The 21,170-nt window shown below is 34.5% G+C and overlaps 1 pseudogene; it reads right to left on the bottom strand.

The window, feature by feature from the left end:
- LOC119057807 (RNA-binding protein FUS-like) overlaps nt 1-20,582 on the bottom strand; it is a 100,281-nt pseudogene extending 79,699 nt beyond the window's left edge.
- Between the last annotated feature and the right edge of the window lie 588 nt (nt 20,583-21,170).

Raw genomic sequence — 21,170 nt, 5'->3', positions numbered from 1 at the left:
TAAAAAGTTTAAAAAAATAATTACAGTATGTAGTTGATATAATAGTACATATACATTTAATGAAAGGTTTATTAATTTTGTGGTTTTCTACTTGTGTTTGGAGCTTCCCTACATCCCTCTACACACTTAAATAACTTTGCTGGTCCTGGAACACAATGTTACGTAAAACCTAGTGGAAAATCAAGCTCTAAAAAGTGGTGTCAAGAATAAAATGGATATTGGCATGTGCATAATCCACCTGAAGAGCTAAGGTGATGTTTCCTTTAACTTTCTAACTTCAATCTCAGGCACTGTTCACTTGAGATATTTCAATTTAAAACAATCTGTTCTTTTCTTTTCTCCCTCCCTCCCTCCCTCCCTCCCTCCCTCCCTCCCTCCGGTCCCTTCCTTCCTTCCTTCTTTCCTTCCTCTTTCTCTCCTTCCTTCCTTCCTTCCTTCCTTCCTTCCTTCCTTCCTTCCTTCCTTCCTTCCTTCCTTCCTTCCTTCCTTCCTTCCTTCCTTCCTTCCTTTTTCTTTCTTTCTTTCTTTCTCTCTCTCTCTCTTTCTTTCTTTTTCTTTCATTCTTAATAAAACATCTTTATTGTGGTAAAAACATATAAAACATACAATCCTTACATTTTTTCTTTTGTCTTTTAGGGCACTTTTATTTTTTTAAATTGTTCAGTTAGAGTTGTTCCATTTTTTCCCCATTGCTCTCCCCTGCCCATTCCCACTGTCAAACCCCAATAACATTGCCTATGCCCATGAGTCTTTTACTCATGTTTTTTGGCTTTAAATTTTGTAAGTGTACAGTTCAGTGGCATTAGGTACATTTATATTGCTGTGCAACCATCTACCATCACCCTTCTCCAGAACTGTTTAACTCGTGGAACTGAAACTTTATATCTGTCAAAGACTTCTCCCCCATCCTCCTCTCTCCAGTCTTTGGAAACTACCACCTTTTTTTTTGTTCCTATGAGTTCCAGATTCTTCATGTTAGTGAAATCATAGGTATTTATCTTTAATGGCTAGATTATTTCAGTTAACATAGTATCCCCAAGATTCATCTATGTTGCAACATGAGTCAGATTTACTTGCTTTTTAAGGCTGAATAATATTCCAGTGTGTGTGTGTGTGTGTGTGTGTGAGTGTGTGTGTGTGGACACATTTTATTTATTCATCTGTTTGTGGACATTAGATTGCTTTCACCTTTTGGCTATTGTGAACAGTGCTGAAATGTTTATAATAATAAATCCCCTTTTTAGAATTGCTTTTGCTCTCGTCCATACATTTGGGTATGTTGAATTTTTATTTTCATTTGTTTCTGAGTATTTTCAAATTTTTGATTTCTTTCATCTATTGCTTGATTTACAGTATATGGCTTAATTTTCACAAGTTTGTGAATTTTCTAGTTTTCTGCTATTGATTTCTAACTTTGTCTTGTGATCTGAGATGGTACTTTGTATGCCATATATTTTTTAAATCTATTGAGAATTAACTTTTCCTAACATACATCTGAAGATCTAGATAATATCTCATGTGCACTAGGGAATAATGTATATGTCATTGCTGTTGAATAGAGAGTCCTATATGCGTCTGTTAGATCCAGTTGTTTTATTGCATTGTACCTCCATTATTGAAAATGGTATATTAAAGCTTCCAAATATTGTTATGAAAATGTCTATTTTCCCCTCATTCTATCAACTTTGCCTTTGTATATCCTGATGGTCTACCACTATGTGTATGATTGTTAATAATTGTTACATATCTTTGTTGTATTAGACTTTTATAAATAGATAATGTTCTTCTTTCTCTCATAATCTTTTTTTAAACTCTATTTTGTCTGTTATAGCTACCCTGCTTTTTTTTGGTACCCATTTGCCACTTCATATAATTATCCATCCCTTCACTTGAAACCTATTTGTGCTTTTGGATCTAAAATGAGTCACTTGTAAACATAAATAACTGGGTTATCATTTTTATTCAAAATCCATTCCACTAATCTCTGTCTTCTAATCATAAAGTTTAATGTAATTATATTTAAAGTAGTTACCAATGAAGAAAAACCTCTACCATTTTGTTATCTGTTTTCTAAATGCCTTCTAAGATTTTTGGCTTCATTTCTTATGTTACTGTATTTCTTTTCTTTAGTTGATTTTTTTTGCTAGTAAAATATTTTTATTACCTTCTCATCTAATTTTTATAAGTTCTATAGCTATTTTCTCTGTGGTTACCACAGGGATTATATTTAACACCTTAAAGTTATAACACTCTAACCTTATTTCATTTAATATTTATTTATTTATTTATTTATTTATTTATTTATTTATTTTTAGGGAGAGGGGAGGAGAGGGAGAAAGAAGAAAAACATTGATGTGAAAAAAATTTTTTTGAGTGGTTACCTTTCATATGAGTCTCAACCAGGGACCAAACCTGCAACCTAGGCCTGTTCCCAGACCAGGAATTGAACCCTCCATCTTTCAATTTGCAGGATGACACCCAACCAAATGAACTACACTGGCCAAGGGAATACTCTTATTTTAACTAATACTAGTTTAACCTCAATAATATCCAGAGTCTCTGCATCTTTAAAGCTGAATCCCAACCACTTTTAGTTATTGATGTCACAAAATTGCATCTTTAGACATAGTGTGTACAAAAGATAAACTAATACTTCTTAGTGTGTTGTTTCTCAAATTATGTAGAAAACAAAAATATAGAGTAATAAACCAAAGTCACAACTTTAGACTAATGTATTTTTAAGTATATATATTTTAAAGTATTAGTTTTGTTATGTAAGTAGTGGTGGTGGGAAAATGGAGACAACTGTACTTGAATAACAATAGGAATAAATAAATAAAATTTAAAAAATATGCAAGTTAATAAATTTGCTGTGACACATTTATAGAATTAATAATAAATAATACATAATTATTTCAATAGATGCAGAAAAGAAAGATATTTGATATAATTCAATATTGTTTCATGATTAATGAAAACTTTCAAGAAGTTGGTTATAAAAAGAACATATCACAGCATAAAAATGGCCATATATGACAAACCTGCAGCTAAGATTCTCAATGATAAAAGGTTGAAAGCTTTTTTGTTAAGCTCAGGAAAAAGGCAAAGGTGCCCATTTTCACCACTGTTATAAAGCATAGTGATGGAAGTCCTTGCTAGAGCAGTTAGACAAGAAAAAGGAAACCACATCACCCTGACTAGTTTGGCTCAGTTTCACGGGCCACATCCTGCAAAGTAAAATGTTGACAGGTATTTATGATGAGATCAGGGCACATGCTTGGGTTGCAGGGGTCAGTCTTGCATCAAGGCATGTATGAGATGCATCTGATCAATATTTTTCTATTATTTTGATGTTTCTCACCCCATGGGAATAGACATTTTCTCCTTCCCTTCCCCTCTTTCTAAAAAAATTAAAAAGTGAAATCTTTAAAAAGTCAATGCTTGTTTTAAAAAAGGCATCTATATTAAAATCCCAATGACATTTTTCACAGAAAAGGAAAAAACTATCTTAAAATCTGTATAAAATCACAAGGGTTGCAAAATAGCCAAATAATTTTAATTGAGAACAATAAAGCATTGCCATCACATTTATTGATTTCAAATCATACCACACAGTTATAGCGATCTATGTATACTGTCATATAACAAACACATAGACCAATGGAACAGAATTGATAGCCCAGAAATAAACTCACACATAGAAGGTCAAATAATATTTGGTTAGAGGATACTCAATAAGGAAAAGATTGTCTCTTCAATAAATGGTATTGAGATACATGGAGTTCTAGTTAAGAAAGCAGAATAGGTAAGTACTGACTTCACCTCCTCTCACTAGCACATCAAAATTAAAACTAAACTATAGAACAGCCATCACTGAGGACCACCTGAAGACTAATTGAACAGAATTCCTATAACTAAGGATTTAGAGAAAAAGTCATGTTAAGACTGGTAAGAGGAGCATAAATGTAGCATGGGTAATTCCCACACACACAGTTGTATAGTTAAAATGCAGGAAGTACATCTCGACTGCAGAGGTGCCCCCTGAAGAAGGAGGGATCCAAGGCCCACATCCAATTTCTAAGCCATGGCCACTGTGCTGGGGAGAGAAGTTCCCATATCATATGGTTGTGAAAAGCCATGGGGTTATGGCTGAAGGAAACAGAGGGCTCTGGAGACTTGGGCCCTGCCTGTCTTGAAAGTCCCAAACAGAGACCGACTCACTCACAAATTCATTCACTCTGCACTGCAGCATACAAGCAGCAGCTTGAGAAACACAAGGGGCATATAAGGAAAGGTTGAATTGATAAGCTTCAAAGCAAAGCCCAGAGGGGAAGGGGTCAGGACAGTTCTCTCTGGTCACAGACATGTTGGCAGATGCCATTGCTCTTTTGTGGGACCTTTCCATCACCCAGTCAGCAAGCACAGGTGTGCACCAAATCTAAGCTCTCCATTAACTTGGCTAACACTCTGTTCACCCTGCCCTGGTGATTCTCTGAAACTCCACCACACCCAACTCTCACACCAGGCCAGAACCAATTCCAGTGGTTTTGCCACATAAGTAGCCTTCCTTGGCTCATGCTGTAGATTTTCCTAACATATCTCAAAGATTCACAAACCCACACAAAGTGGCATCCAGCTTTGGGGTGCCCTGTACCTTTTGTTAAGCAGCCCCAAGCCCAGGACATATGAAGATCAACTGCAGATCACTTTATAGATCAACTGCAGATATCCTTATAGCTTGTTATATAGCAAATGCATGGTAACCAAAAATAATAATTCCACAACTAATAAAAGAGAAATAAACAGAAAGAAATCTGAGCACATTATAGAAAGTCATCAATACACAAAAGAAGAGTAAGAGAAAAAGAAACAGAGAACTACAAAACAACCAGAAAACAAATAAACTGGCAATAACTATATACATATCAATAATTATTTCAAATCTAAGTGAACTAAATGTTCCAATTAAAAGAAATAAGGTAGCTGAATAGATAAAAAAGTAAGACCAATATATATGCCTATAAGACACCCACTTCAGGTCAAAAGAAATACAGAGACTGAAAATAAAAGAATGAAAAAAAACCATTTCATGCAAATGGAGACAAAAAAAGGCTGGGACAGCAATACATATACCAGGAAAAATAGATTTTAAAACAAGAGCTCTAACAAGAGACAAAGCAAGGTATTACATAATAAAAAATACACCAATCCAACAAGATGACATAATTCTTGTAAACATCTATGTACCCAGTTTAGGAGCATTTAAATATATAAAGCAAATATTGACAAAATTAACAGGAGACATTGACAGTAATACCGTCAAAATAGAGAATTTTAAGACTCTTTTTTCACAATCAATAGATGAACTAGAGAGAAAATTGGCTATATACTTAGAAGTATTATAGAACCGCTGGGCATTAAGGCCATTTCTACTTTTTTAAGGACACTCCGTGCTATTTTCCACAGGGGCTGCATCAGTCTGCATGCCCATCATAGTATGCAAGGGTTCCCTTTTCTCTACATGCTGACTAGCACTTGTTTGTTGATGTATTGATGGTAGCCATTCTGACAGGAGTGAGGTGGTCTCTCATTGTGGTTCTAATTTGCACATCTCTGATAATTAGTGATGTTGAGCATCTTTTCATAAAATCTATTGGTCATTTGTATGTTGTCTTTGGAGAAGTGTCTGTTCAGGTCCTTGGCCCATTTTTTTACTTGTGGTGTTTTTTTTTATATTGAGTTTTGTAAGTTCTTCATAAATTTTGGATATTAACCTCTTATCAGATATATTAGTTGAGAATATATTCTCCCATTTAGTGGGTTGTGTTTTCATGCTGTCGATGGTAACCTTTATTCTGCAAAATGTTTAGTTTCCTGTGTATATTTCATATTTTGCCTGAGGAGACATATCAGGAAAACCATTGCTACATGAAATGTCTGAGATTTTACTGCCTATATTTTATTCAAGGATTTGAATGGTTTCCAGTCTAACATTTAAGTTTTTAAGTCATTTTGAGTTTATTCTTGTTAATGGGGTAAGAATTTGGTCTAGTTTTGTTTTGTTTTGTTTGCATGTTTCTGTCTAATTCTCCCAACACAAATCATTGAACAGACAATTTGTAACCCCTTGTAGGTTTTTCCCTCCTTTTTTGAATATTAATTGACTATAAAGACATGAGTTTATTTATGGGCAATCTATTCTATTCCATTTTCTGTTTTTATGCGAGTTCCACATTCTTTTGAATACTATGGGCTTCTAGTTTGATATCAGGTAGCATGATTCCTCCATCTGTCATTTTTTTCTCAAGAGCTGTGGATTGGGGGGTCTTTTTGTAGTTCCATATAAATCGTGGAGTGTTTGTTCTAGTTCTGTAAAATATGCCATTGGAATCTTGATAAGAATCATATTGAATCTATAGATTGCTCAGGTAGTATGGATATTTTAATGATGTTAATTCTTCCTACCCATAAACATGGCATATACTTTTACTTATTTGTATCTTTTTCAATTTCTTTTTTCAGTGTCTTATAATTTTTGTACTACAGGTATTTTACATCTTTGGTTAATTTTATTCCATGGTATTTTGGTCTTTTTGATGCAATTGTAAATGGGGTTATTTTCTTAGTTTCCCTGTTTGATAGCTCACTATTGGTGTATAAAAATGCCAATTATTCCTAGCTTTTTATTTTACATCCTGCTACTGTAATGCATTTATTTATGAGTTCTAGTAGGTTTTTTGTTGATTTTTTAGGATTTTCTCTAGTGTATCATGCTATCTTCAAATAATAATAGTTTTACTTCTTCCTTTTAAACTTGGATGCCTTTTATTTCTTCTTCTTGTGTGATTGCTGTGGCTAGGAATTCCACTACTATGTTGAATAAGAGTGGTAAGATTGGACATACCTGTCATTTTCTCGATATAAAGATAAAAACTTAATTTTTGCCCATTGAGTATGACATTGGGTGTGGATTTGTCACATACATCCTTCATTTTTTGGAGTATGTTCCCTATATTCCCACCGCTATGAGAGTTTTATTTTTATCATAAATAGGTGATCAATGAAATCAATCTGATCTAGTGTATTATTTATAGACACTATTTGCTTGCTGTTTTTCTGTCTGGAAGAGCTATGCATTGTTATCAATAGATTGTTAAAATCCTCTACTATGCTGTTTTACTTTTGATCCCTCCCTTTTTGTTCATCAAAATTCACTTCATATGCCTAGATATTCCTATGTTGGGTACATAAAAGTATACAAGGGCTATATCCTCTTATTGGGTTGCTCCTTTTATCATTACGTAGTATCCTTCTTTTTCTCTTACTTATTTTCTTTGTATTTTCATGAAATATATTTTTGCATCCCTTTACTTTTATTCTGGGTGTATCTTTCTCAGGTGGGTCTCACATACAGCATACATATGTGTCTTAGCTTTTTTAGGATTTTATTTACTTATTTTTAGAGAGAGGAAAGGAGGGAGAAAGAGAGGGAGAGAAACATTAATATGTGGTTGCCTCTTGCTAACCCCCTACTGGGAACCTGGCCTGCAACCCAGGTATGTGCCGTGACTGGGAATCAAAAGGCAACGCTTTGCATCGCAGGCTGGTGCTCAGTCCACTGAGTCACAACAGTCAGGGTTGTGTCTCATTTTCTTTTCCATTCAACTACCTTATGTCTTTTTATTGGAACATTTAAGACATTTACATTTTAAGTGATTATTTATATGTATGTATTCATTGCCATTTTACTCCATTAACTGTTTCTCTATTCTTCTCTGTCTCCTCCTCCTCCTTCTTCCTCTTCTTTCTCTTCCTCTTCTTCTTTCTTCTTGTTCTTCCTAAAGAAGACCCTTTAATATTTCATGTAATACTTATAATGTGGTAACAAACTCCTTTAGCTTTTCCTTTTTGGGGAAGTGCTTCATTTCTCTTTCAATTTTAAAGATAACTTTGTTAAGGAAAGTAGTCCTAGTTATTGATCCCAGTTTTCATCACTTTGACTATTTAGGCCAATTCCTTCTAGCCTGAAATTTTTCTGTTGAAAAATCAGCTGACAGTCTTATAGGAGGTTCCTTATAGTTTACTAACTGTCTTTCTCTTGCTGCTTTTAAGATAACAGAGGAAAGGAGGAGAAGGGTAGTCAAAGAACATGTATAAAGGACCCATGGACAAAGCCAAAGAGGGAGTAGGATTGAGTGTGAGAGGTGGGGGTGGATGGGATGGGGAAGAGTGGTGGGGAGAAAATGGGGAAAACTGTAGTTGAACAACAATAAAAAAATAAAAAGATTATCTTTTTGTCTTTAAATTTACCATTTTAATTATGATGGGTCTTTGTATGGGCCCTTTTGGTTTCATGCTGTTTGAGACTCTCTGTGCTTCTTGGACTCATATATCTTTTTCTTCAGCAGGTTAAGGAAATTTTCAGTCATTATTTATTTGAATAGATTCTCAATGCCTTGTTCTATACCTTCTCCTTCTGGTGCACATATAATGCAAATGTTAAGCTTCATATTGTCTCAAAGGTCCCTTAATTTATATTCATTTTTTAAAATTCTGTTTCTATTTTTTTTTGCTCTGATTGGGTTTTTTTTTCTATCTTGTCTTTCAAATCACTGATTTGGTCCTATGCTTCATCTAATGTAATATTTATTATTTCTAGTATATTCTTTTTTTCAGATACTATATTATTCATTTCTGACTGGCTATTTTTTGTGGTTTCCCTGCCCTTTTTAATATTTGCTCTTTGTTGAAGTTCTCACTATGTTCTTAAATATTCTTGTAACTATTTTTCTTAAATTCCATATGTGCTCAATTGCTGACCTTCATTTCACTTGGATCTTTTTCTGGAGATTTCTTCTGTTTTTTTTTTATTTGGGGCATATTTCTTTTTCTGTCAATTCTGGCTACTCATTTGTGTTTTTTTCTATGTGTTTGGTAGGTCTGCTTTGACTCCCAGTCTTGGTAGTGTGGCTTATGTAGTAGGTATCTTATAGTACCCAGTGGCTCAGTCTGCTTTATCAGCTGATCGGAGTACTCTAGGAAAGTCTTTTATGTGGGTAATGTGGGCCATCCTGTTATATTTGAATCTCAATTGCTACTGGCTTTGTCCTGTGTGGGTGGACCTTCAGGTTGATGACTGAGTGGATTGACCCTGTCCATAGTGTATGAGTTGCTATGCAGGTGCTGGTCAAATGAAGTGGAATTCACTTCAGTACATTCTGGTGCCTGGTAGGATCTTTCTCCAGACATGCCACTGTGACATTACATGAATCTTGCTCTGATGTTGTCTGAAGCTGGCCATTGAGTGTTTTGTCTGTGGCTTCATGGGAGGAACTCTGGTATAGCCCATTGTCAGACACTAGGAGTGACTGGCCCTGGGCAATATGTTTTGAGCTATAAGGTTATACATTTTGTGACGGCCTCTCATGGGCCTCAGTGTGCATGCAAATGACCAAACCATACATCAAGGTTGGCTTTTATGAGGACCAGGCCCAGGTGCAAGGAAGCAAAAGATTCAAGTTACCCTAATATATGTATGCCTTTGCCTGCTTCTTCCTGCTGAGTCATTAGGAGGGGCAAGTGGTGTTCACTAGACTGACAGAGGTTCAGATTCAGTACTAGAGCTGGTCTGAGGTCACTCAGCAAAAGTTCTATGGTATACCAAGTCTATATGCCTTCTGACAGCTGCCTGATGACATTTCTGGTAGGTCAGAGTTTTAGGGAGTTTAAATATATATGTGTATATTATATATGTTTATATAAAATGTATATATCTATGTATATATAAAATCAGTGCATAGTGACATCCATGATTCCAATTTAATATCAGAGGTTTAATTCTAGCATTCATATTTTCATTATTTGTTACTCCTTTCTGCAATAGTGAAAAACTTGGGTCTCATTATTTATTATATGTGGATGTATTACTTAATTCTGGAACATACAAAGTAGTTTTAGAATTACAACCATCTACTGCTCTGAAAACAAATTTACTAATACACAATATTTTAAATTTTTTAGACTTATTTAGTAAAACTATTATTATTAAAATATACTCAGGTTAGTTCTTTTCTTGTTCATCCCCTGAAATGTGAAGTTATTTTGAGGAATACGGTTATGTTTATTTGATATTATTTATTTAAAATTGTGTTTCCTCTACAAAATAGTTGGCATTGTATCCTGAAGTTTCTATTCATTTCCATCAACACTAATGAACTTAAGCATTTTATAATATGCTTCCTGGTATTTTCTTTTTTAAAAAAATGTATACATAAAATTTTTTTACAAATTTTGAATACAAAACTTTGTTGAATGTATGCCTCAGAATCATTTGTTGCAATACCTGAGCCTGTCATTTTTTTCTCATTTTATGAAGAAAATCTTTGGCACTTAATATAGTCTAATTTACTTTTTACTACATTCTTAGTGGTTTTGATAACTTGTCTCAAAAGTCTTTGTACATAAATTATGAATATTTCAATGTTTTTATAAAATTTTACTTTTAACCAATTGCTTAGTTTTACATTTACATCGACAAAACACATCTAACAGACTTTTTAATGTGGTGAGAGATAGTGGTCCAGATATATTTTCTATAATTAAAAGCTAATTAATCCAGCGTATTTATTTAAAAGACCTTTTATTTTATCCCACTGCACTAAAATGTTGTATTTCTTATAAATCAAGAGGCCATAATACAGAGGGAAGCTCATTTCTTTTTTTCATTTTTCTCTTTGTATATCCTTGTACCACTGCCATACTGTCTAATGACTATATAGTAGACTCTATTATTGAAAGTGCAGTACTGAGTCTTCAATATCATTGCCCAATTATCTATTTCTCTTAGTTTTGCTTCATACATTTTGTCATTATGTTATTGGGTGCATATATACATATATATTCATAATTATATATCCTGGGTGGATTAACACTTAAAATTATAAAAGCAATTATCTCTTCAACTTAAATTTTTTTATTGTTGTTCATTTACAGTTGTCCAATGTTACCCACCTCTCCTCTAATCACACTCAGTTTATTCTTTATTTCCATGTCCCTGGTTCTATTTTGCTCATTTGTTTGTTTTGTTGATTAGGTTCCAGTTATAGGCAAGATCATATGGTATTTGTATTTCACTGCCCAGCTTATTTCACTTAGCATAATGTTCTCCAGATCCATCCATGCTGCTGTGAAGAGTAGGAGCTCCTTCTTTCTTTCTGCTGCATAGTATTCCATTGTATAAATGAACCAGGTATTTTATCTACTCATTTAATGATGGTCACTTGGACTGTTTTCAGCACTTAGCCATTATAAATAACATTGCTATGATTATTGGGATTCATGGGTTCTTTTGAAATTGTGATTCAGGATTCTTAGTAGTGAGATTCAGGATTCTCAGTATAATCCCAGTAGTGTGATCACTGGGTCAAAAGACAGTTCTATCTTTAGTATTTTGAGGAAATTGCATACAGTTTTCCAGTGTTTGCACCAGTCTGCATTCCCACCAACAGGATACCAGGGTTTCCTTCTCTCCACAGCCTAGCCAGCATTTGTTGTTTGTTGATTTGTTAATGATGGCCATTCTGACTGGTGTGAAGTGGTATCTATTTGTGGTTTTAATTTGCATCTCTCTGATGGCTAGTGATGTTGAACATTTTTCATGTATTTATGGGTCTTCTGTATGTCTTCCTTGGAGAAGTGTCTGTTTAGGTTCTTTGTCCACTTCATAATTGGATCATTTGTCTTTCTGGTGTGGAGTATTGTGAGTTATCTACATATTTTGGAGATCAAACCCTTGTCTGATGTATCATTTGCAAATACATTTGCATATAAGTTTGGTTCTCTTTCCTTTTTTTAAAATATTTAAAATATTTTATTTATTTATCTTTAGAGGGGAAGGGAAAGAGAGAAATATCAATGTATGGTTGCCTTTCATGCATCCCCTGCTGGGAACTGGCCTGCAACCCAGGCATGTGCCCTGACTGGGAATCAAACTGCAGTCCTTTGTTTCACAGGCCCGTGTGCAATCCACTGAGCTACACCAGCCAGGCCTCCATTTTTGTTGTTTTCATTAGCTGTGCAGAAGCTTTATAGTTTGATATAGTTCCATTTGTTTATTCTTTCATTTATATCTCTTGCTCTAGAAATTAAGACACAATTGAAAATATATATCATGTTCATAGACTGAAAGAATTAACATCATTAATATGTCCATACTACCCAAAGCAATCTGCTGATTCAATGCAATCCCTATCAAAATACCAATTACACATATCACACATACAGAACAAAAATTTCAAAAATGTATATGGAACTATATATGACCCCAAATAGCCTCAGCAATTTTGAAAAAGAAGAACAAAGCAGGAAGATTAACAATACCTTATATCAAACTATATTTCAAGTCCACTCTAATCAAAATAGTCTGGTACTAGTGTAAAAACAGACACATAAACCGATGGAACAGAATAGAGAGCCCAAACATAAACCCATGTCACTATGGTCAAGTAATATTTGACAAAGGGGTAGAAATATAAAATGGAGTAAAAACAGGCTTTTCAATGAATGGTTTTAGGAGATCTGGACAAGTACATGCAAAAAAATCAAAGTCAACCACAGACTTAAACCACACATAAAAATAAACTCAAGATGGATAAAAGACTTAAACATAATTTGCACCTCTCTGATGGCTAGAGATGTTGAGCATCCTTCATATGTCTCTGGGCCCCCTGTATGTCCTCCTTGGAGAAGTGTCTGTTCAGGTCCTTGGCCCATGTTTTAATTGGGTTGTTTGTCTTTCTGGAGTGGAGTTGTGTGAGTTCTTTATATATTTTGGAAATCAAATCCTTGTCCAAGGTATCATTTGCAAATATGTTTGCCCATGAGGTTGGTTCCCTTTTCATTTTGCTGATATTTTTTAGCGATGAAGAACTTTTTATTTTGAAGTCCCATTTGTTTATTCTTCCCTTTATGTTCCTTGCTCTAGGGTACATATGGGTGAAAATATTGCTGTGAAATTTCCTGCCTATGTTCTTCTCTGGGACTTTTATGGTGTTGTGATTTATATTTAAGTCTTTTATCCATCTTGATTTTATTTTGTTGTATGGTGTATTTGGTGGTTGAATTTCATTTTTTTGCATATAGCTACCCAAATCTTCCAACACTATTTGTTGAAGAGGCTATTTTTACTCCATTATGCTTTTGCCCTCTTTGTCAAATATTAATTGACCATAGAGAATGAGATACAACTTCGCACATGTCAGAATGACATTATAAACAAATCAACAAAGAACAAATGCTGGCAACGATGTGGAGAAAAGGGAACCCTGGTATCCTGTTGGTGGAAATGCATACTGGTACAGCCACTGTGGAAAACAGTATGGAAATTCCAGAAAACTAAAAATGGAATTACCTTTTGACCTAGCAAGTCCACTGCTGAGACTACTCCCTAAGAATCCTAAAATATCTAATTAAAAGAAACTATGCACCTCAATGTTCATAGCAGCAAAATTTACAATAACCAAGTACTGGAGGCAACCTAAGTGCCCATCAGTGAATGAGTGGATCACAAATCTGTGGTACATTTATACAATGGAATACTATGCAGAAGAGAGAAAGGAGCTCCTACCCTTCATAACAAAATGGATAGATCTGGAGAGCATCATGCTAAGTAAAATAAGCCAGGTGGTGAAAGACAAATACCATATGATCTCACCTATAAATGGACCCTAATCAACAAAGAAAACAAGCATGCAAAATATAACCAGAGTCATTGAAATAAGGAAAAAACTGGTAGTAACCAAAGGGGAGGAAGAAGGGTGGAAGGGAATAAAGGGGGGAGGGTGGTCAGGGAACATGTATAAAGGGTCCATGTACAAAGCCGAAGGGGGTAGGATTGAGTGTAGGAGGTGGTGATGTGTGGGGTGGTGGTGAGTGGTGGAGGGAAATATCAAGACAGATGTACTTGGACAACAATTAAAAAAAGAGACCTAGATATAAGATGTGACACCATAAAAGTTCTAGAGGAGAACAAAGGCAGAAAAATGCCAGATATTCCACCTAGCAATATATTTACCAGTACATTCCTTGAACATTTTGTAGTTTAATATCTACCTTCTCTAATATCAATATAACCACTCCAGCTTTCCTGTAGTTGCTATTTCTGTGATGTGTCTTTTCCAGGCCTTTACTTTTTATCTATCTGTAACTCTCTTTTGTTTGGTTGATTTAATTCATTCACATATTCTGTTATTATTGACATACTTTGGTTTATTTTTACCTTTTTAGTTTTAGTTTAGTTTAGTTTTCTGTTTATCTTGTGACTTTTTAGTCTTCTATTAATCCTTTTCTGCTTTTTTTGCCTTGAGTGACTTTATTTTCACTATATTTTCTTAGTTTACTTTTCATGGTTTACCATATACATCCACACTTGTCAGAATTCATCTTTAAATTAATAGCAGTTTGATTGTAACAAAATGTAAAAACATTTGTCTCACCCTGGCCAGTGTAGTTTAGTAGATTGAGTATAAGCCTGCGAACCAGAGGATTGTGGTTCAATTCTCAGTCAGGGCACATGCCTGGGTTGCAGGCCAGTTCTCAGCAGGGGACCCATGAGAGGCAACCATACATTGATCTTTCTCTCCTTCTCTCCTTTCCTTCCCCTCTAAAGATAAATAAATAAAATCTTAAAAAACATTTGTCTCATATACCTCTATTTCTTTTCCTCTCCCACCTTTTGGTGTTTTATATATACATATGGGGCTCAACATACATGGCTCAATAATATATATTATATGTGTAAATAAAACAATAATATATCATATATGAAGGTTACAAATACAACCATAAAATGTTGTGTGTGTATATCTATATATATATAGATATATATATAGCCTATCATAGTCATTATATTCTTAACCCATTATAGCTTTGCTCCAGTGCTGTTATTGAAATATTAAATTTATTTTATATATATTACATTTCTATATGCTATAGACCCCATAAATCATTTTATACATGTTTTATATAATTGCTTTTTAAATAATTCAAGAGAAGAAAGGAGAGAGTTTTGCATTTACAACATCTTTTATACTTACAGACAGAATTACCAGTGCTGCTGTTCTCTGTCCCACCCCGGATCCCATCCCGAGTATTTCAATTACTACCAGTGGTTACTTGCTTTCAGCCTGAAGAACTTACATTAGTGTTTCTTTCAATATGAGTTTGTTATTAACAAATTCTGTTTGTTTGAAGAAACCTTTTTTTTTGCTTTTATTTCATCTTCATTTATGAAGAAAAATTTTACTGAATATAGGATTTATAGTTGAAAGTTTTATTGTTTGGGAACTTTGACTCTGTCATCTCATTATCTTCTTCCCTCCATTGTCTGCTGAGAAGTCAGTTATTAATTGTATTCAGGTTCCTTTGTAAGTGGAATGTTTTATTTTTTTTCTTGCTGCTTTTAAAAGCTTCCCCCTGTGATATGTCTGTATAGGTGTGTTCTTGTGTTTGTGCTAGAGTTTTTTGAGCTACCTGAATGGTTTTTTATTGTTTTTCAATACATTTCAAAAGGTTTCAGTTATTATTTCTTCAAATAGCATTTCCTTTCTCTCCATTTCTAGTACTTCTAGTAAGTGTATGTTGAAGCAATAAACAGTGTCCTACATTTCTATGTTTTGCTAAGGTTCTGTTCATTTTCCTTGATTATTTTCCTCTATTAAATAATAGAGAAAATAGACACATTGCATAGTGTCTATTATTCTACCTTCACATTGCTGAAATTTTCACCTACTTTTGAATCCACTTATGATTTTTAAATTTTCAGATATATTATTTAACTACAATTTTTTAAATTTATTTAATTGTTCAAGTACAGTTTTCTGTCTTTTACTCCCATCCCAGCCCACCCCACCAGTGCTCCCCACCTCCCTCTCATTTCCACCCCCCTTAGTTTTTGTCCATGTGTCCTTTATACTTGTTCCCGTAAACCCTTCCCCTTTTCCCCTGAAAATCTGCTATTTGTATTTTTAATGATTTCTATGTCCTTATCAGTATTCTCATATGAACCATGATCATTATTCCTTCCCCTATCTCCATATGTACACATTTATAATGGCTGTGTTGAAGACATTGGGAAGTCTGACATTTGGGCCCTTTCTCAGACAGTTTTAGTCACCTTTAAAAAAAATAGCGCACACTCTTCTCTTGTTCCTTCCTGTGTCTTATAATATTTGTTGAGTACTGGGTATTTTAATAACGTTTGTTATGTAAAGTACTGATCTGTATTTTGTTCTGGGTACCAATCCCCTTCCCCCAGGTTCACAGAGGTCAGTTCTGATGTTGTTCCACAGTAGTTGAAGCCCAGTATCGGAGTGAGTGTGTATTTGCAAGCCTCTCTGTCTTTTCTTGTAATCTCTTTGTTAAGCTGCCTGCTTGTTTGTATCACAGCAGGTGTACCTTGTACTAATTTTTATCTGATTGCTTTATTCTCAGTCATTTTCCTGGAACATGCAGTACATTCACAGTCTGGTACAGTTAAATTTGGGCCTATTTTTGTGAGTAATCTTTGAAGTAGTTCTTTGGAGTTTATTCTCACCCTAAGAGCGATCTTCATTGCCATCCATTTTTCTCCTTTCTGAAACTCTTCTTTAAAATTATTTGTTTGCTTATTTATTTTAGAGAGGGGAAGGGTGGGAGAAAGAGAGGGAGAGAAGCGTCATTGTGTGGTTGCCTCTTGAGCACCCCCACACCAGGAATCTGGCCCACAACTCAGGCATGTGCCCTGACCAGAATCCAACCACCAACCCTTTGTTTCACAGTCTGGCATTCAATCCACTCAGCCACAACAGCCAGGGCTCTTTTTGTTAATTTTCTATGTTGTTTAAGATATAGCTTGTTGCTGTCACATAGTTTCTAGATGTCTCTTAATTCTTCAACACCATAATGTGCACTTTTGCAAGAATGCCTTTATACCTTTATATTTACACATTCCGCATTCCAGTTAACTCTAGTTGAGGACAGCTGTGAGGGTTTTTTTGTTTGTTTGTTTGTTTTGGTTTTTGGTGGGTGTCCTGTCCTTTCTCTGTTCAAAACTGCTGCATAACTCTTCCAGAGCTGGGCAGGGATGCAGGCTACTTTTCTCAGAGTGACGTTCCTGCTTTCTGAGAAGGTCACTGCTTGGAAGGATTTCTCTTCCAGCTTGCTGCTCCCTGCATATAACTACCTTATAAGCTATACAAGTTAGTTGGAGCAAGGACAAATGTGACTTTATTATTTTTAGTTTGCCATGTTTGTTGCTGACTTTGACCCTATGACCCTATGAGTAATGGTTGGCTACACAAAGACAACCCCACAATCTCAGTTTCTCTTGCTTAGAACACAGTACTTCAACGTAAAATGGGGGATGAGAAATTTTGGCAGCCTACTTCTCCTTCAGTTACCATAGTCCTTACCAGGGGACTCATGAGAATGGGAGTCCTATATCCATGACTTTGCACATCCTGAGTAGAGCTTTTGTCATGTTGGGCTAGGAGTGAAGAGGGATGAAACAAATTCTTGCTCAAGTGGCACAAATTCATAGTTTTTATGAGACTCAGTAAATTTTCTTCAATAAACATTTCTTCATTTGCTTCATGCTTTTGGGATAATTTTTAAAGATTTTAAATTCTTAATTTATATAAATATTTACATTTATTATTTATCATATATCTATTTATCTACCATTATCTATCTATCTATCTATCTATCCATAAATTATTTTTTAACTGGTTAAGGTTATTCTTCGGGGGATAGCAAGTCATGATGTTTATTTAAGAAGTCTTTTTTGTATTTTACTAATTTGATTTTTAGATGGATTTAAAATCACTGATTTTTCATCTTTTTCTTCTTTTGGTACATATATATTTAATCTCTAAATGCAGATAATTATAACTGTAGCTCACATACTAATTTTGTTTCATATTTTATCATTGTCATATATTAAAAATTCCCAAATATCCTTATAATTTTTTCTTTGATGTATGGATTATTTAGAATTATATACTTTAAATTTCTGAACAGTTAGGTATTTATCAGTAACATTTAAAACTGATTTCAAAATTAATTTTCATATTAACATATAGGCTGTTAATGATTTTTTTCTTTGAACACTTTTACTACTCTTGCTTTGTGATGCAGCTTATTGGTACAAATTATCTGCTTCTGGAAATCAAGTATATTGCTGTACATTGGGTACAGTGTCCTGTGTTTTCAGTTAGACATTTATTAACTTAGAATTGTGTGTGTGTATATCTACTTCTATTTTTAGTATGTTAAGTTAAAATTGTGGATCTGTGTAATTTTCCCATTATTTCTGAAAGTTTTCATTTCTTAATTTTTGAAGCAATGTTATCAGGTGCATTCACATACAGAATTATTATAAAGTTGTCCCTTGAATAACATGGATTTAAATCACATGGTCTCACTTGTACGAAGAATTTTTTCAGCCCTGGATGGTCCAGCTCAGTGGATTGAACACCAGCCTATGAATTAAAGGGTCGCTGGTTTGATTCCCAGTCTAGGGCACATGCCTGTGTTGCGGTCAGTTCAGGTCCCTGGCTGGAGAGTGGTACATGAAAGGCAAACACTGATGTTTCTCCTCCTCTCTTTCTCCCTCTCTTCTCCTCTGTCTAAAAATAAATAAATAAAATCTTTAACAAAATATTTTTGGTAAGTATATTGTGAATTGTTTTTGAGATCTCCTTTCTATTGTAAAGCGATTATATAGATTGCACTAGGCTACTTACTGTAAAGCAATCATATTGCTGCTTCTTTGTTATCAATGCACTAATTGTTATACTTGTAAATAAATATGAATTTATTTTTAATTTTTAATTTATTTTTAGTCAATTAGTTGACATATTGATATGTTTTGTATCAGTATATCAGTTTAAGTAAATTTAAGTAATTTAAGTAAAACATGTAAATTTTGAATGGAGGTTAATGGGTTTTTTTTTTCAGGTACAAATGCTGGATCTTGAATTCTCACAGAACCTAGACACTCTCACAGAACCTAGACACTGGTGCTGAATGGATAAAAGGCCCTAAACACTTCTGTTTTTAGCCCATCCGAGCTCTTTCCACCAGTGGCAACAGTCATAGAACTGATTCTTTCTGCTTGCAGACAGCAAGTTCTTTTTTTACACCTCCCCCCACTGCAGTATAAAGCATGATATAAGTTATGGTACTTATAATACCCTATATTTTTTCTCATGTTTTGTCTTAAGTGTCAATGTAGGTAGTGATGACAGTGTTCTTCATGATCTGATTCCTTAGGACTAGAATAAACCTGAATGTCTTCCTTTAATTCTGATACCAACTACCTAAAACACACAAAGTCAACCACATAACTGTTTAAAAACCTCAATGACAATATCCATCTTTCTTGCCACAAATAGCTATATTTACAAGTATCACACTGTTTTTTCTATTAAAACACCTGTTCTTTCAAAATTTAGCCCATTCCCTACTCAACTACTTTATTTATGTCCATCCTACCTCCTACCCTCCAGTGGGTAAGATATGAGTAATATTCATGAAGGACACTAATCCAAAATAGTTTAAAGTAATTTATAAAAAATACTGTTATTGATTCCATAGGCTATTACCTCCTACTAGTTTTGTGTGCATATGTCTTCTTCCACATTTCCTCTATTTTTATCTTCCCTCTACCAAATCTTTGTCTCAATGAAACAAGTTGTTCAAGTTTCCCCAGTATTTAGAAGTATGTTTTATTTTACTCTCAATCTTTCTTTTCCTTCATAATCAATCATTAGGCAGGAGCTGTCTAAAATAACCTGCCCAAATTCATTTCTCAAACTTCCATAATCCATTAGCAGTCTTTAGAAATACCCTTGATTCAAACTCACAAACTCTAAGAAGAAACTTCTTTCTGAGTTTTAATCCACTTTAAATATTTGTTCTGTTTGCAGCCATAGTATCCTGTGGTTATTTCTAGCACACCGATTATAATTCTGTAGTTTTGTATTCTAATCCTTTCTCCCACTAACCTGTGGGGGTTTTCTGAAACAGCAATGAGTTTTCTCATCACTTCAAAATGTGTGTGTGTTTAATACAGCACAGGTACATGTTATATATGTACCTGCTTAAAAGTCTGCTTAAATTTATGTGATATATATAATAGACACACACACTCTAACTAAATAATTTAAATGGAGTGTGCTGGATGTAGAAACTTGTTCTTTATTTTTTCCAACCAGTTTATGCTTTTTTGACACCTTGATGGTGGAGCCTTGACCATGTTGCTTCCACAGTGGGAATAGTAGCTCTTTCCGCAACTGCTTCTTGGTCTTAAAGTTCTCTTCATGCTTGAGCGACAGTGCACAACCTGTGTTTTCTTGGGCCGCAGATCGAGTGTCTCGTACAATACTTCTTACCGTTACAAAATTTCCTGAGGTTCTCTTTCTGTGTCTGGTTAATGTCGGTGAGAACAGGAGTGATGGATTTGCAACAACTCGGATATTAGAAAGCTTGGAAGGCCTGCCTGTCACTTTGGTGATGTGCAGCCCGGAGAGCTCCACCTTCAGCATGTCCTGCTGTTTCAGCAGCTCCTCCTTCTTACCAGGAAGGAAGGCCTCACACCTTAGTTTTGTCTGTGGCTGAATGGAAAGTTGTGCAAACAACGGCTACATTTAAGGTTCCATCTCCAGAGAATCCTCACCAGTAATTTGCTCTTCCAAATTTCCCATTTTGTGAAATTTTCCTAAATTATATATTTATCTGGGATGTTAACAGAGTTTAAGTTTTAATGCTAACTACTCTACAAGTATCTATTAATAGTTCTTTACATGTATATACAATTTTGTTCAACTATATTCTGCATAAAAGTGTCCCTATGATTACTTTTCAGTGTTTTTTAAAAATGTGTTGCCTCTTGGTTTAATTGAATGTTAAAAATACCATTTTAATCTTTAAAACAATCACTATAGTTTGGTATTTTTATTGTTATTTCTCAGTTTCTTCAGAGCAGACATCAGGTTAGGGTTGAGGGTGTATGATGTCTATTAGGTACCAAAGTCTGAGAAAAGGAGGGAGAGAAACAATTATAAAAGAATAGTCAATCTACAATGCAAAACTGAGAACCTCGGCTAACCTGGTAGGCCAATATGGAGTGAGTT

Source organism: Artibeus jamaicensis, unplaced genomic scaffold, assembly GCF_021234435.1.
Source record: "Artibeus jamaicensis isolate MK-2021 breed Jamaican fruit bat unplaced genomic scaffold, CSHL_Jam_final scaffold_916, whole genome shotgun sequence".
Taxonomy (NCBI): Eukaryota; Metazoa; Chordata; class Mammalia; order Chiroptera; family Phyllostomidae; genus Artibeus; species Artibeus jamaicensis.
The sequence above is the reverse complement of the archived record's forward strand: the minus strand, read 5'-3'. Positions and strand labels throughout refer to the sequence as shown.